The 16,857-nt window shown below is 31.1% G+C and overlaps 1 long non-coding RNA gene across 1 annotated transcript in view; it reads right to left on the reverse strand.

Moving 5' to 3' along the window:
• Window positions 1-1,758: 1,758 nt before the first annotated feature.
• The window catches only part of LOC129234517 (uncharacterized), a 57,713-nt gene continuing 42,614 nt past the window's right edge, over window positions 1,759-16,857 (reverse strand). The window contains exon 3 of the long non-coding RNA XR_008581551.1: window positions 1,759-1,887. This is a non-coding gene — a long non-coding RNA (uncharacterized LOC129234517). The remainder of the gene's footprint in view (window positions 1,888-16,857) is intronic.

Here is a 16,857-nt window from a genome sequence, read left to right on the forward strand (position 1 = left end):
AAATCACAAACAAAACCGGCCCTTTTAGTTCCGGCACAGTCTAAGTCTGCCTACATTTGGCACATTTACATTGTGCCGAATGTGGGGCACACGATTCAAACACCACTCCCGACTGTCTTCAGGGAACTTTCCATCCTGAAAGATGCAAATTGCTTCGCTTGAGAAACAATTTTTGCTTTTTAAAAAATAAATATATGGTATAGTAATGGACAATTTTTAAATAGGGGAAAATATTTACATCAACCACACCTAAGACAGATGACCACTCTCACATGTAACAAAAAAGCATGCGTGATTAAAGGTGTGCTTCAAAAAGTAGCCTAAGATATCCGCTTTCCGGACGTCACAGTGAAATTGTTTTAAATTAAACATAAGAACATGGAAAGAAAATGATTTCCGATACCTATAAAAATTTGCCTTCTTAAAAAGTACCAAACTTCGTAATAACTCGAGCTATATCCTCAATAATTAAAAGAATGTTTCTTGCTGCTTTTTTCTATCAGTAAATGGCATCGTATCATTACAATCTTGACGACACGAGCTATCGCGCTAAAATAGGACGTCACGGCAAGAGGCGAAGTTTTCCCCTTTCGAGCTGGCGTTTCTGCCAGCTCAGAATGGACTTTTCTGAGCGACAACACGAAACTTCATTTCTTGTAGTGAAACTTAGGAAATGGTATGTTGAATGTCTGGATTTAATGTAAATGTATAAAATAGAAATATAAATATACTTTATTTGCATGTGTTAATTATTAGCTTTGGTTAAAAAGATAGATTTAAATATAGCTTAGTTCTGAACCACAGATCTAATTAGGATAAATATAGCGCATAATCAACTGCATGCTTCATAAAGCTGGTGAAAAGTTGCGCAATACTTCGCATTTTGACTAAACATTGATGTCTGTGGTATTTTACTTTACTTATAAAGAAAAAAAATCTTAAAACTTTTTTTGTGCAACAATTTAAAATATTTTATTGTAACTAGAAATATCTTGTTCAAATGCACAACCAAAGAACTATTAAACTGGTTTAGTTTATGTTTACATATAGAAATCAACAAATAGGCCATTTTTGCGTGATATTTAACACACTTTTTCAAAAAATGATTACGTTTACTACTTTTATGGTTAGAGTAAAAGTATAATATTATAAAAGTATGATCAGTTCATGAAGTTTTAATAGAAAAATAGAAGCAGATATTTAAAAAAATCATGAAATGGCTAAAGAAACCTTCCAATTAATCTTTAAAAAGTGTTAACTTTTAATGTTTAAGATTGACGCGAGCGAAGCCTCAGTCTCCAACGCGCGCATGCGCAATCTTTTAAAATTAGACTTTTGAGAACTTTTTCTGGAAACTGTCAATTAGGAATGGATACAATAGAATATAGTAGCTAAGATTTTTGCGCTGTAAATAAAATCTTTTTTTCCATATCATTTCGAGTAGACTTGCTTATCCTTTCACAAGTTCTGATTTAGAGAACAATGTATGTATCTTTGCACCCAAAGAAGAATCCACTGAACAACGATAGATCGATCTAAACACTTAAAAACAACATTCAGAAGTTTATTACATTTATCAATACTATTAAAGTGTTGTTCTTAATTAAATTCTAGGAATTTGATTTTTTCTTGACAGATTTGAAAAAGTGAATCAAATTTCCAAAATACTACAGACCCTTTGTTTAAGTTTTTGTAGAGTAAATCCCTTTCTCAACACAAAAAATACAAGCTTATAACCCCGAAACGCATGTCTCCATTTATTTTTTGCAAATTTGTACATTTACAACACTGCTTAACTCTGTTTCACCATAAGTTCCACGATTAGTTTTTTTGCATCAAAAATCACTTGGGTCGACGCTATGTCAGACAGTTGGAAATGTTAGTGACCTTAAAAGAAAATAAAAAATCAAATAAGTTCACGGAAATTACATTTAATTAAGTCTTAAAATAAATGCTTAATTCCATAAAACAAAATCCAGTTATACAACCATTCTACAGTGAAAACCGGAATTACATTTTAATTTTGAAAATATTAACTGTAAGGTATGATTAACAAAATTTTGTTGCAACACTTAAAAAATAGCAACTAGATGAACTATGTTTGCAATTAGTATTAACTAGGAATACATCGATAATGCTGTTGGTATTCGGTATACAGCCAATTCGAGCTGTATTCGAATCAAGAAAAACCAAATAGTAAACAAATTTAAATATTCAACAATTGGTAAGCAAACGTACATTTTTTAACACAATGAATGAAAGTTGTAATATACTACCATTGTGCTGAATTAATTCAAATTGTTACTAACCAACATTGTAACATTCAAAGTATAATTTTAATATGTGAAAAACTCAGATTATAAATTTCAATTTTGTTAAAGCTTCAATTTTGTTGCTTTTTAATTTGCTGCAAATTTTATATCACAACACAATAACTTTAGACTATAACTAGCTCATTTAAATATGAAACAATACGCAGGAAAAAACCTTTAAAAGATTCAGTGTTCACAAATTTATGTAAAGTCAATTAATTGCTTTACTATTTTTGAAATAAAATATACTGGTATAAACAATAAAAATAAAAGAGTAAAAAAAATATTTAGAAATCAATTAGTGTACAAGTCTTTGAAAAGTGATAAATAACATATGAGGATAACAATTGGATAGTAAATATTGTAGCATGTTAATTTTGGAAGTTAATAGTTAGGGCGTAGCATGTTACAATAGTTATCACGAAATAAAGAAATTATTAATTTTGCAGACAAGCAAACCAAAAAACAAATTTATTAATTTGCTTTTGGAATGACTTTACTTTTTAAGTATTTCAAACTGATAATCTCTACATAGTATAAAATGAAGGCTCCAAAAAGCGTCTGTTTGTGTGAACGCTTAAAACTCGAGAACTGCCCGGTCGATTTCGCTGAAATATTCACAGTACCTTTCTTTTAAACCCGGAAAGGTTTGCAGACGGGTTCGAAAAAAAAAATCGATGAGTAGTCTTTTTTTTAATTAAAATTTAGGCGACATTTTTACATACATTCCAAAATATGGGGGGTAAAAAATTACTTACACACATTAATATTACGTATCGTAGGAAAGGGTAGAATTTTGCGCATTCTACGCAATTTGTTTCAATGATGTAACTTAATTACGGCGGGAGTTATTTGCGTTTTTAGCTCGATTTGTTTTTAGGGTTAGCTGAAATTCAGGCACTACTTTCTTCATTAAATCTATCAATAAAAAGTGAAGGAATTGTCCCACAGTTTTCTTTTTGACACCATTGGAAAAAGCGACTACAGATTGTTAGTACATTTTTACTACTAGTTGTAATTATTTGTTACTACAGATCCATCTCGACCTAAGGTCGAAAACTGAGCTTCTATCTCGAAAGGAAAAAAGTTACAAGCTTTTTCAAATCAAATTCAAAAAATCTCATTTCCATTCAAATTGTTGACAATTTTCTTTCGCATTTTAATTCTTTAAACTTATTTTATTTTGTGTTTCCATGGTTACGCTTTTAAAATCTCTCTTTCACGATTTAGTTTTTTAATAGTTTTTTAATATCTGCCGTCATTGTTTGGGAGTGAAATTTTGCATGATGTTTTTTTTATTTATTTGTTTAATTAACCTTGATTGTTGTACATACGTCACTTGACACAATTTTTATTTTCAAGGTGAACCGGGCAAAGTCAGGCAACGCAGGCTAGTGATAATATAAATTTATTATGTTACAGAAAATAGGTTTTCTTTTTTAAGTTGGTACGACAGTTAAATTTCTAACTGAATATTCGCTATTCAGGAAATTTTAAGTACTCTAATGTTTTACATTACAAAGAATTTACAAGAGGGCAGCGACCATATACAGTCCTCACCGCCAGTCTTCCGTTATCCCCTTAGCTACTAGGGAAGGGTGCCCATATTTACACCTGTGCCGGTTTTTACACCTTTTTCTCTATTTGTCCATGATATTCCTTAAACATCTGTTGTTTGACAGAATTACAAACTTCTGCTTGAGTAATTTCAAAATTTTAAAACGAATCTGAAGACAAAGAATCGACAAATCGAAATTACTTTGACATATTTGCATGCAATGTAATCATTATCACAATTTAAAAAGGAAACGTTTTAGAAAAACTAGAAACAATGCTTATTCTGTCTTCCAACTAAATTTAAATGTAATGACATGTTGCAAAAAAAACAAAAAAAACCTGATCCATTATTTCGGCTGACTCATTTTTTCACAAAGAAAACTAATTTTGAAAGAGTTGTAATAATGATATGATTAAAAATGAGGTGATTAATGATAAAAAGACAAGATAATAATTATTGCTTTCTGAATGAATATGCGTGCAGCTCAGTTAATTACTTTTTGAACATTTTACGTTATTCACTTTCTATTAACGCTTGCGTTTAATTTTTTTTTCTCTGAGTTACGTACATTTTAATAAATGAATGTTTGCTTTTCTTTTGTTAATACCTGTATTGTCGCAGTAAAAATACAGAGTTTAACTTTAGCTAAAAACATCATGTGCTGAATTTATTTTGTAAACTGAAATAATTAATGCAATGTAAAAATATTTTAGGTGCTATGTTTTGAAAATGAACTTAAAAGTATACAATAGTTTATTTAAACTTCATATAGATTTAAAACCTGATACAGTTTTAAACTTCCTTACACATTGTCTGGAAAATTTTACAGTGAGTTTTTAATTGCTATCAAAACACTTTTAAGCTTTAGAGGGGAAAATGTGGAGCGCACCAAACAAAAGCGCCCCACATATATCTGAACTTAACTAACACTTGTAAACTGAACTGTAAGTTTTCTTATTAATAGCTGTATTTTATACTTAGAGTTATGTAGTTCTTGAGATCACGTTTTTCCTTTCAAAGACTAGAAGTTAATTTATAGTAATTAAAAACTCACACAATAATAAATTTTCCACACATTCTGACGTAAATTATAAAACAGTATGAGGCTATAAATCTCAATACTAATTAACACTTACCATTTCATCTGTTATGCTTCAATAAATGCATTTGTGCCTACTTTTACCCTGTTTTTCTAAACAAATCATATCACAAAATATCAAAGTTTCAATCAAACACACATGCAAAACTTTGTTTTATAGACTTAAGCAAAACAGCTTTTTGACTCATTCCAGACCGTACAGGATGATGAGTTAAAAACTACCTTAGTTTTCTAGTTAAAAATTATGCGATTGGGGTAGTATTGCAATGCAAGAACAACCCCCTAGTGTTTCTTTACGCTTTGCTCAGGGACCAGCGAAATGAAAATCGGGCGCAGACGGAAGGTTTGTTTGGTTACGTAACTTTTTTTTCAAGCTTTCAGGAAAATGATTAGCAACAAATTGGAGCCCCGTTGCTTTTTTTTTTTCTTTTTCTTCTTTAACTGGTCAATTTGTTGCGCGCTCTTAAGGTTGTTTCGTCGTTTTACCAGAACAAAGCTAAAGAACAGCGTAAGGGTATCAGTGGTACGTGCGTGCGACGGATTCATGATTCCGAGGCACTTGGTTTATTTTCTCTCATGAATGGTTTGTTTACCGCTTTGCATTCTTTGATATGGTCTTTCAAGATGGCGGTTTAAACATTAACACAGTTGAACTCGGTTAATATGAAATGTCAAGAATCCACGAATTTGTTCGTATTAGCCTTGTTTCGTAACAACCGTGAGTGAGTGATACTGCGAAAAAGGAAGAAATGCTTAAGGATATTTAAAAAATATATATTACTACTAATGCATACGGGTGATTCTCCAAAATCCTAAAAATAATATGTTCCAGTAGCCTAACAAAAATTGTTTAACATATTAAGTGTTTTCATTTTCTTAATAGTTAGAAATAACTTATCTGATGTTATTCTACTTTTATTAAAACAACAACTCATTTAGTATTTTCTACAAAATTTTTTGAATAACCAGAAAGTCACTCTTCTGGCGTGTGTCCATCCGTTTTTTAAATGGATTTGAATTATTTAATATATATATATATATCATCATTCCACAAATTCAATTTAAAGTACAAAATTAAGCATACTTAAAGGTGTAAAATAGCATTCTTTTAATAAATTTAATTATTTAAATCATCAAGGTGCATCGTTTTAAACTTTGTCCTGAGGTTTTTATGTCATTCTCCTGTCCTAGGAATAAGTTAAAGTATTATAGATAAGAAAATGAATTTTTAATCTGCTGTACTTTAAAACTATTTACTATCACCATTTTCTTGGATTCCTTGAGTATTTTTTTAATGTGATTTGTCTGCTGTTCTCATTAACATTTTGAAGTTCAAGAATAGGGTATGAAGCAATTTTGCTGTCATCTCCTGGACAATATTTCTGTATTAAGTGAACAAAAAATTTTAACTCTTATCATAGTGTGTGGTTGAATTAAGAGGTTCGAATTGAAAATCAACATTATTTACCTTAAATTAGATCCTGGGCCTATGTAACAAGCAAATTGTATGCTAAATATCATATTCCTGTCCTAAAAAATTTGTCGTACTCCTGTCCTAAGAAAAAGTCATACTCTTGGTGCAAAAAAAGAAAAAAAAAGAATCACTCTCCTAGCATTATTTCTCAAGCACTGGTAATGCATGCCGTAGAATGGAAGGATTTATTTCCAATACATTAGTTGGAAAATAAAATTGATTGAAAAAAAGAAAGTTAAATTTGGCAAACGATAAATTAAAAAATGTATCAGTGGAATAATTCTATTCATTTAATTGTTTTGTTGTTGTTGTTCAGACGAAACGTGCCAAAATATACTTATTGGTTAGACATTTGTTTATCGAAATGTTGCTCGAATAGGTAAGTGAAGTGGCTATAAATGACGTAGCTGCTTTAAATTAAAAGTTAAATATATGTTATTAATATTTCTTAATCCCTTTTTGTTTTATGTTTGTATTTCCTGAACCATAAAACAATTCGCCGGTAATGAGAAGGTAATTTTCCTTTTTGTAAATTTTATCATACTGTGTATGGCTAACTTAAACAAAGTTTTAATGTAGCAATCGATTTTTTTCGTAGAAACGAACGTCCGTTATTCGAACTGTAAGCTATTCAGAAAGAATAATATGGAAAAACCTACATGGGACTTGTACTCGAAGAAATTGGGGGTGTCCGTTATGGGAGGTTTTAGATGAATTTTGTTTTGTCATTTAACAACCATAGTTTTTGATTTAGGCGTCAGTTATTTCTTTATTACTATAGTTACATTTTAGATAAAAGAGATTCATTTTGTAACTCTCCTGGTGCTGCTTGTCAGTCTCTTGATGTATGAAATTTTGACCCCCTCTTTTGAGGGTGTAATTTCAGTTAAAGTGAATTCCCTCTATTTTTCTCTTAATAAGTTCCAAAGAAAGAGTAAGTATAATTTTTTTCAACATTTTTAATAAAAAAAATTGTGATTTGGAAACTTCAGGTTTTTGGAGAACCACCCATACATTGTAAAGTAACGATTAAATTCAGAAAAAAATCACTTATTTCTTGTAAAACAATGTGTTTGGAAAATATTGAAAAAGGATGATGGTAATCGAATCACGGAATAGGTTGTAAACCACGATGGAAGATGAACAGTTTTCATTTATCTCCAAGTAAACTGAAATTTCCACATTTAAACAAATAGACGGGCTTTATTTTCTATGCAAAATATTTATTTTTTTCTCTCGTTACACAGTAGGAATTTTACCATCCAACAAAATGATCAATACATTCTAAAAAAGAAAATTGCAGTATTCAACCACGAACATTTAAGTAAAGAGGTCAGACATTTTTGTTCGTCTTAGGCGATACTTTCAATTTAATGTAAGTTTCATGGGAGAACTTTTTAAAGTAAATAGATAGTAAACCAAACATGACGAACAAAACGTTCGATTTAGCCATGATTTCGTATTAAACGTGATCGTATTAAGCGAGTTCAACTGTTTTATCATAAAAACGATGTCGTTTAAGGTTTCACATCACCTTCCAAACATTTTTTAAAATTTAATTTTAATTTTTTTTTCGAAACCATAACATGCATACTTATTTCAAAACCAATAATTTATTTTTTAAATTTTAAAATATTGCCTTCGTTTTTTAAAAATTCAAAAAATCAGGAAACTTTTATTTTTTAAAAATTTTTAAGGCTGTTTTGTTTTTGCACTAATGAAAAAAAAATAGCTAAACGATCACAATAATAGTATTTACAAATCTGTACATTCATTTATTTATGTGTTTATTAGAAAATATAATTATGAAAAAAAATGTAATTTTTTAAATACAATTTTGGTTTTCCAAAGTACAACATGCTATAAACAATAGAATAATTCACAAAATTCTTATCCAATGCACCGTTTTTGTAAATATAGTATCCTAATTGCAAAAAGTATTACTTTAAAGCTATATCTTTGATAGAAAAAAATCCTTAGGGATTCTAATTACATGAAAACAAAAACAAAAAAAAAGATCAGCAGGCAAAAGCACTTTAAAGTTTTTCTTTTGCATAAGAACACATATAGCGAGCATGACTCAAACATACTCATAACTTTTTAAATGTTAGAACAAAAGCAAAGAAACTTTTTCCCTGTGTTTGGAATAGCGTTTAGTTTTGAAATAAGCAAAAAATATTTTTTGATCGTTTGATCATTTTTTAAAGTACCGTAACCACTTAAGTTCGATGATGGTTTGCGGACAGTAGGGGGGCGGTTTAATACAGGAATTCGTAATTCATTTATATACAGAACTCATTTCTCACCACCTGATTTGCCAAACTAAGAGGGTGGTGGTTTGTCGACGAAAAAAAAGGGGAGGGGATACGAGGTTCAACTTCGTATGCCACATATATTTAAACTTTCAACAATTCTTTTTACTGTGCTACACTCTATTTTTACATCTTACCCCATCTTTTAGTGCAGCGGTTCCCAACCTTTTCCGCTATGCCAAACTCTTCCAAATTTCGAAAGAAGTTGGTGAACCCCCCCCCCCCCTTAGGTAATAAGTAACAAGCAAAAAAAAAAAAAAAACGCGCGCTCGCACGCAAACACACACACACACACACATAAACAATAAAATTTGGGAGATTTTTTTTTAGTTTGATGCTGCTCCATAGTTTATAACAAGAGTGAAAACATAATTGCAAATTATATAGAATTACAAATATTGCTACGTACTAAAATGATCCCTAAAAATGAAAACAAAAAAAAAAATCACCAAAAAAAAATAAACACAATGATGACTCTGCGTTGAGTTTCAATCAACTTTTAAGAAAATCTGAAAATATTTGTAAACAAAGAGGCCAAAGTTTGGCTGAAATTTTTCTGACGCAAGGGTACATTTATATCTATCATCACTAAATCAGAAGTCAAATAAAGAATGATCTTTAAAATACCTTTCAGGGAACTGTCTCAGATTAAGTAAATAAACTCTTTTCTTACAATGAAATAAGAATGATCTGTAGGTCAAAGTCTTCTTGAAAAGGATTACGAGTCTAGCTGTTTGATAAAGATATTTGCGTGCATTAATTGCTTAGTTGCTGAAGAATTTCGTTGTAATTATGCTATAAGAGCGATGTAAAATGGGTACGTTGAAAAATAATAGAAGCGTCTATGTTCAAAATACGCATTTACTCTCATTTTTTGCACAAAAGGTAATTTTTAGCAAAACAAATATTTTTTTTTGCTCACTTACCTCAAAAGACATTAAGACATTTTTACACAAATTTTATAAACTCCTTATTCACATATAGCGCAAATTAAGTTGCATGGTAAAATTCCACTGATTTTTTTTTTTTTTTTTTTTTTTTACCGCGTAAACTTCAAAACTTTCACAGACGAAAACTTTCTTTAGTAATTAATTTTTGACACTTCCTGTGGTATTTTTCGGTTGCTAACTAGAGTGAAAATTATAGCAACAAACAACAGCGTGATCTCACTTCTATGCATTTTTGATTCAACACAAGAACACAAGAGCAGAGTGATAGCTCTTCCTCGGACTCAAATTAACCCAGCCAAAAATCGACTGCAGTTAAACTGCAAAAAAACTGGTGGTATTTGGAACCGAGCAACTGCAGTTCAACAAAGCATTAATCTACAGTTCAACTGCAATACGGAGGTTCAAAAAGACTGAACTTTTTGAACTGCAGTTTTTCGGTTCCAAATACCACCAGAATTTTAAAATAAAAAAACAGCAGTATTTTTACAGTCTAACTGAAATTTTCCGAACTGCAGTTTTTCAGTTCCAAATAACACCAGAATTTAAAAATATATATCTGCAGATTAACTGCAGTTCAATTGCAGTTCATTTTCTGCTGTTCTCTGGTTCCAAATACCACCAGAATTTCATAAAATGAAAACTGCAGTTTTTCTTGAGTTTTAAAAAAAAGACTGAAAAAACGTTACCCATCAAATTAAAAATATTAGTAAACAATTAATAACAAATAGGATTAATGCGATAGAAATCCCAAACCACTTCAAAATTAAAGCTTAGACAATTCTTTAATAGAAATGCCTAAATTGACTACAGATAGATGTGCCTAGTGCGTTTTATAAAACATCTAATTAAAACTTGAACTCTTCCTCCGAAATACAAATTAAGATTTTATTAATTTGGAGGATATTAAAATTGAAATTTTCCAGCCTAATTTTGCACGAAAATACATTGCTATGATTATGAAAGTAGTACAAAAACTTTCGAGACACAATAACAAATAGAACTGTTTGTAAGAATAAAAAAATCATGAAATTTGTCGAAATCGACCACGTGGTGCAAAGTAATTAAGTTAATTAGACTGGTTAATATTAAGATATCATAACACAATTTTTTTCATGGCTAGATATTGATAACATGAATATTCGCTCAAAGTTTTAAGTCAATCGGTGAAAAAATAAAAATTACAAAAATTAAAATTTTTCAATAAGGTATTAAATTTTCAAGCTAACCCTAATCTGCTATGCACTAATTAAATAAAAGTTAATTACACAAATAATAACAGGTGAATTTTCAAGTGTCTTACCTTTTTGTAAACCGGAGTCATATTTCAGTCCTTTCGCATTGGATTTTGAACGATGAAACTTAAAATTGCACTAATAAATTGATCTCGAAGCGGAGCAAAAAATAGCGCGCTTTCAGGGCTAAAGTGGTTACCTTCCTTCGTAGTTCTTTGCTGGGGAACCCCGCGGCGCGGCTAGTAGTTCGGCCCCGACCGCGGTGTTCCGGTGCGTTTGCACTTAGGTTCCGGGACATTGTTTCAAGCGATATGTGTTCTTATTTAATTTTAAATTCCTTATTTTTTTTTCATAAGAGACTAATTTGACATTGTTTAAATCCGAATCCCTCTTGAAATTGGTATTTTTGAAAAACCATCTTTTCACCTACATTATTCAAAAGCTAATAAATATGGCATAACTTTACAAGTGTCAATGATAAAAGTAATATATTTATGTTTTGAGCCAGACATGCACATTTATTTTATCCTCAATAATTTAGCTTTAATGAATTTCATTAGGTGCGGCGTGTGATCAAGGAACATGAAAGAGATCAAATATCTCAAACGTCACAACAGCTCACATAAGGTCCACTCGTCATATAAAGCAATCGACCGTGTGACTCGCTATCTATGAATCATCCCGTGCATAAAAAGAGCTAAGGTCACGCTACGGCAAAAATTAGTTTATAAGTGAAATCAATCATGATTTCTCAAAAATTTATAAATAAATAATAAGAATGTATAAATAAATAATAAGAATATATAAATAAATAAATAAATAATAAAAATATGTGAACAAATAAATACAATAGAAAATAGATAAAAAACAAAGATTAAAAGTTTCAATGTTATCATTCTTTTTTTTTTGAATGAAATTTACTTAATAGTACTTTTTTAAGGAGTCATACAGTCAGACCTCGTTTTACAACAGCCGAATTTCACGACATTCCAGATATCACGTTAATTATTTAAAATGACGAATACATAACATATCATTTCAATGCTAAGTCGAGCCGGATTAAACAGCAATGTTTTGTTATGAAACTCCAGCTAGCACGACACTTAGGGCTGCTTAGACAAGATCTAATTTTTCTTCACAATTGAAATCTTTTCAGTAAAAACGATAAAAACATCTGGAAAAGTTGATTGCAGGAATTTCTGAGAAGCGATAAGAGACCTGTGTTAGTATAGCCTATGCCTGTAGAATGGCGGGGCGGGTACGTAAGTTCTGCACGTGACGGATTTTAACGTTTGACATGAGGGACAATAGATAGGAATACAAAGCACGTGAGTTTTAAAAAATGGACTAAGGAAGTAGTAATCATTGCAAGCTTCTCTCATGGGAAAAGGAGAACATTCTTGAGATCCATATTAGATTTACAAGAAATACACAAAACCTTTTAACTATAGCAAAAAAAATAGACAACGTTCTTCTAAGTTCGAAAGGTGGGGATTAGCTTTTAGAATATCTTCACTTAAAAATCAACTTTGTAAGAAGTACGATTGTTTGAATTGTTATTCAAAAAGTTTAAAAAAAAAACCTTTCTGAAAAGTTTTACGGGGAAATAAAAATAAAATGGAGGTGTTTTTTTTTTTTTTTTTTTTTTTTTAAACAAATTCAAGCTTGTCCTTAAATAATTCAAAATTATGTTAGTTGAATTTGATCAATAATACCAAATTATTAATTAGTTTAATCAATATGTAAATTCATTAAAATATTGTTTAGGCGTCAGTATGCCTATCTGTCATAGTCTTGGTTGTTTGCTATAGTTTTGGTTGGGGCTGAGATTCAGTATTCATGTAAATGGATAAATACATTACTTGCATACATACAATTTTTGGAATTTCGAAAGGTGGTTGCTTTGTAACACGTAACTCAAAGGAATAAATAATTAAAATTACAACTTATTTTTTCAGTTAAAAAATGAAATAATGTTACAAAAAGCAAAAAATTAAAAACACCGAAGCAATATAGCATATAGTCGAGAAAAATATAACTTTTTTTTTTACTTTCAAAAAAGTGTAGTTTTTATGAAGTTGCGTTTGAAACTTTAAAAAAGTCACCAAATAGTTGGTCCAGTTTGCTTCGATAGTAAAAATCTGCAAAATAACTGCAATTGCAAAAAAAGATAAAATAAAAGCATTTTGCATTCACCAAAACAACTGCAGTATTTTTCAAATATACGCGAAAATTTCTTTTCATCTGCAGTTTTTTTGAAGTCGTTTTTTAGCTGGGAATGGCAAAGAAACTAAACATCAAAATACTTTAGACGTTCGAATATGCTCTATGTAGTGTTCTTATCAAGTTTAATGAATGTTTTAGATCAAAAGCCTCAGGGCAAATGAACACTTTCAAATTATTTCATCTGCAGACATTGTATTCATAAGTAGAGTTTTTTGAGCATGGCTTCAGGGTTATCATTCTCAATGTAAGAGCTAAAACTGGCGCTTTGCAATGACAGACTAAATTATTTAAATGAAAAATATGTCAGGAAGTACGTAAATATTTTAATAAGAGTATTTTAATAAGAGATGTGCGAGAGACAAAGAAATAAAAAAGGAGCAATATTTGCTTGAAACCGCTTGAACATGAAACTTCATGAGAAACAGGCCTGTTAAAACTCCGCCATTACAATATTTTTTTTTTCGCGAATCTCCAGAAAACCTCTCGAGAACCGCTGGTAGGGAATGGCTGTTCTATAGAGCGGTTGTTTATTTTTTAGAAAATTATAAAATCCCTAACTTATAAGAAGTAATAGTTCGAAAATTAATTGTCAAGCTCACCACAAAAAAAAAGTCTCATGTATTTCTAGTCTTTCAACTCGCTCTTGCCTAATCATTACCAAAGGGTTTTAATGATCATCCTATTTAGTTTGTGATTTTTGCCAGCAGCTTTTTCAGAAATTAAACTGGAAAAATGCGATTGTAAGTTAAAATTTAAACAAAAGTTAACTTTAAGCAGTAAACATTAAACATTTGCAATATCTGTGTAATCTGCTGAAGATGAATTTTTCAACTATTTCAGAAAACTTTACCAATTCAAAGTAAAGCAATTCCGAACCATATACATTGTTGCCGAGTCATTAAAGGTAAAAAAGAAGGCTTTGTCACAACTAATTTATGGAAAACTGAAATTTTGCAGGATATTAGCACACCAAGTACACAATAAAAAAACACAAAGTCCCACCCCCACCACCGTTGTTTTAAAATGTTACAACTCGAAGAATGTGATTAATGATAATGTTACAAATTAGCAGTCAAATATTTAGAAATAAGTTTCTGAAAAACAGGTTGCATTTAACAAAATAAGCATCAAGTAATGATAACAGCAATTATTATTGATTTGCAATGTTTTTTCCTTTTCCGTATTTTTCCATTTCATTTAGAAAAGAGTAAAATATTTTGAAATTTTGTATGCCCGCGAGAACGATTTTACTTGTAATATGATCTGTGGCCCTCAGGAAGAAAATGTTGGGGATCATTCTTATCAACAAAAATATCTTACATGCACTTTTTATGTAGATAGCTCAATTTCACCATTTTAATAACTTAATCAGATACAGAAAACTCACCACAAAAAGTAACTTCAACAAATTATAGCCTTTTAGATATACGTCTTGGGAAGAAATGTTTGGACAAAATTTTTGGGAAAAATGTAGTGACAGTCGTTTATTTGAAAGGGAGCAGCAATATAATGACGTTCACTTTTAAGTTTTACTGCCATTGTGCAATTTTTTGTCACAAAAGTTTATAGTTCGTTTGTTTCGCCAATAGTAGTCTACAAAATAATGTCGATGTTTGGCTAACTATTTAAGTTTTGCATTAAATAAATCTAGAATACAGTAAAACCTGTCAAGTTGACTACCCTTGCAAGTTAACCACATGTCTAAGTTAACTGCTTTTTTCAGGTACAGAGTTAGCCCTATATCATATAAATTACCCTCTATAGGTTGACCACCTGTTTAAGTTGATCATCAAAATCGTGCACCGCAAGTGGTCAACTATCACAGGCTTCACTGTAGTATATTTCAACTGATTATTTCCTCGCAGGCGGATATTATTAATGTTTGATATTACTTTTGGTTAGTATTTTTAAGTATTTTATAATGGATCATCTTCTAATATTTCGTTGTCCGAAAATATTGTTACAGTGCATTCCACTACAGTGTTCACACATTGATGTGCAATCGAACCAAGCTTTACGACAGATACAGTTTGTAACTCATAATGTTTTACAATTGCAATATATTAGTCTGAGATGTTCACTTAGAGCAGAGACTTTTCTGGGGGAAGTTTAAAACCTAACCAGGTTTGAATCTGATGGTAAACCATAAAAAGATGTTGACGAGCGGCGTTTGAAGTTGGTGGAAGTTTTGCTGAATGAAAATTTGACTTTAGGGACATTTTTGCTATTACTTGTTTATGCATAAACTTTCATTCAAACTTGGTTAGGTTTTAAACTTCCAGCAGAAAAATGGGGTTGGCAATATACTTCAAGCAACTGACTGACACCTAAGCCCATAACAATTACTCCTGCTCCAAATGAACTTCTCCTACAAATAATCTTCCAATTGTAAAAGCTTGTGTGTTACAAACTGTAGCTGTCGTAAAGCTGGGTTCGGTTGCACGTCTATTTGTGCACACTGTAGTGGAATGCACAGTAACAATATTTTTGGACCAAACATTATTCTGTATAGACTATCAGCGACACAAACGAACCATAAAGTTTTGTAACTAAATGTTGCATTTTCGTTGTAAAACATTAAAGTGAACGTAATTACATTGATGCTCTATTTCAACTAAATGACTATTGCACATCATCACTATTATTATCCATAAATTTTGTACAAGCATTTCTTCCCAAGACGTAATGATAAAAAGCTGTTGATTATTGAATTTATTTTTTATTTTTTGTAGTGAGTCTTCTGTACGTGATTAAGTTAGTAAAACGGTGAAACTAAGCTATCTACATAAAAAGTGTATGTAACATAATTTGATTATAACAGTGGCCCCCCAATCTTTCTCTTCCCATAAGGGCCGCAGGCTGGAGCACGTATAAAATTTCAAAATGTTTTACTCTTTTCTAAATGACATGGGAAAATACGAAAAAGGAATTAATATTGCAAATAAATTTTTCTTATCATTACTTGGTGCTTCTTTTTTTAAATGCAACATGTTTTTCATAAACCAATTTCTAAATATTTGTCTCCAAATTTGAAACATCGTCATTAAACGTACTCTTCGAAGTGGCACATCTCACAAAACAGCGGGCCACGTGGATCAGCTGCGCGGGCCGAATGTGGCCAAGTGCATTAGGTTGGGCACCACTAGTTTATAATATTGTTAGAAATGAGGAAAAAAGATCCCCCAGTATCATCATTAATTTTTGAGCTGTAAGCGTTAATCATAGTACTGCTCTTGAAGTGATTCGTAAGGGTTGGGGGGGAGCAAGAAGGGGGATCGGGATTTTGTGTTTTTTAATGTATACTTTATGCGCTAATATCCTGCAAAAAGTCAGTTTTCTCTAAATTATTTGCGACACAAAAAACGTATAATCATAGTATTGCACTTGCAATGTTTCGGAGGGGGTGGGAAGAAAAGCAAAAAGGGTGGGGGGGGGGGGGTCGGGACTTAGTGTTTTTTAGTTTTTACTTTATGCGCTAACATCCTGCAAAATGTCAGTTTTCCCTAAATTAGTTGCGACACGAAACCTTTATTGACTGGGCTAATGCTAGATGGCGTGGCAATAAGGGCTTGATACGCCTCGCATCCGATTCTGACCTGCCGCGGCCAATCAGTGGATTTTCAAAATGCAGAAAATCATCAGAGCCCATATCGTATGATTATGCGGCAAGTAAACGAACCTGTGCATACTTGCT

The sequence above is a fragment of the Uloborus diversus genome, chromosome 1 (assembly GCF_026930045.1).
Source record: "Uloborus diversus isolate 005 chromosome 1, Udiv.v.3.1, whole genome shotgun sequence".
In the NCBI taxonomy this organism is placed as follows: Eukaryota; Metazoa; Arthropoda; class Arachnida; order Araneae; family Uloboridae; genus Uloborus; species Uloborus diversus.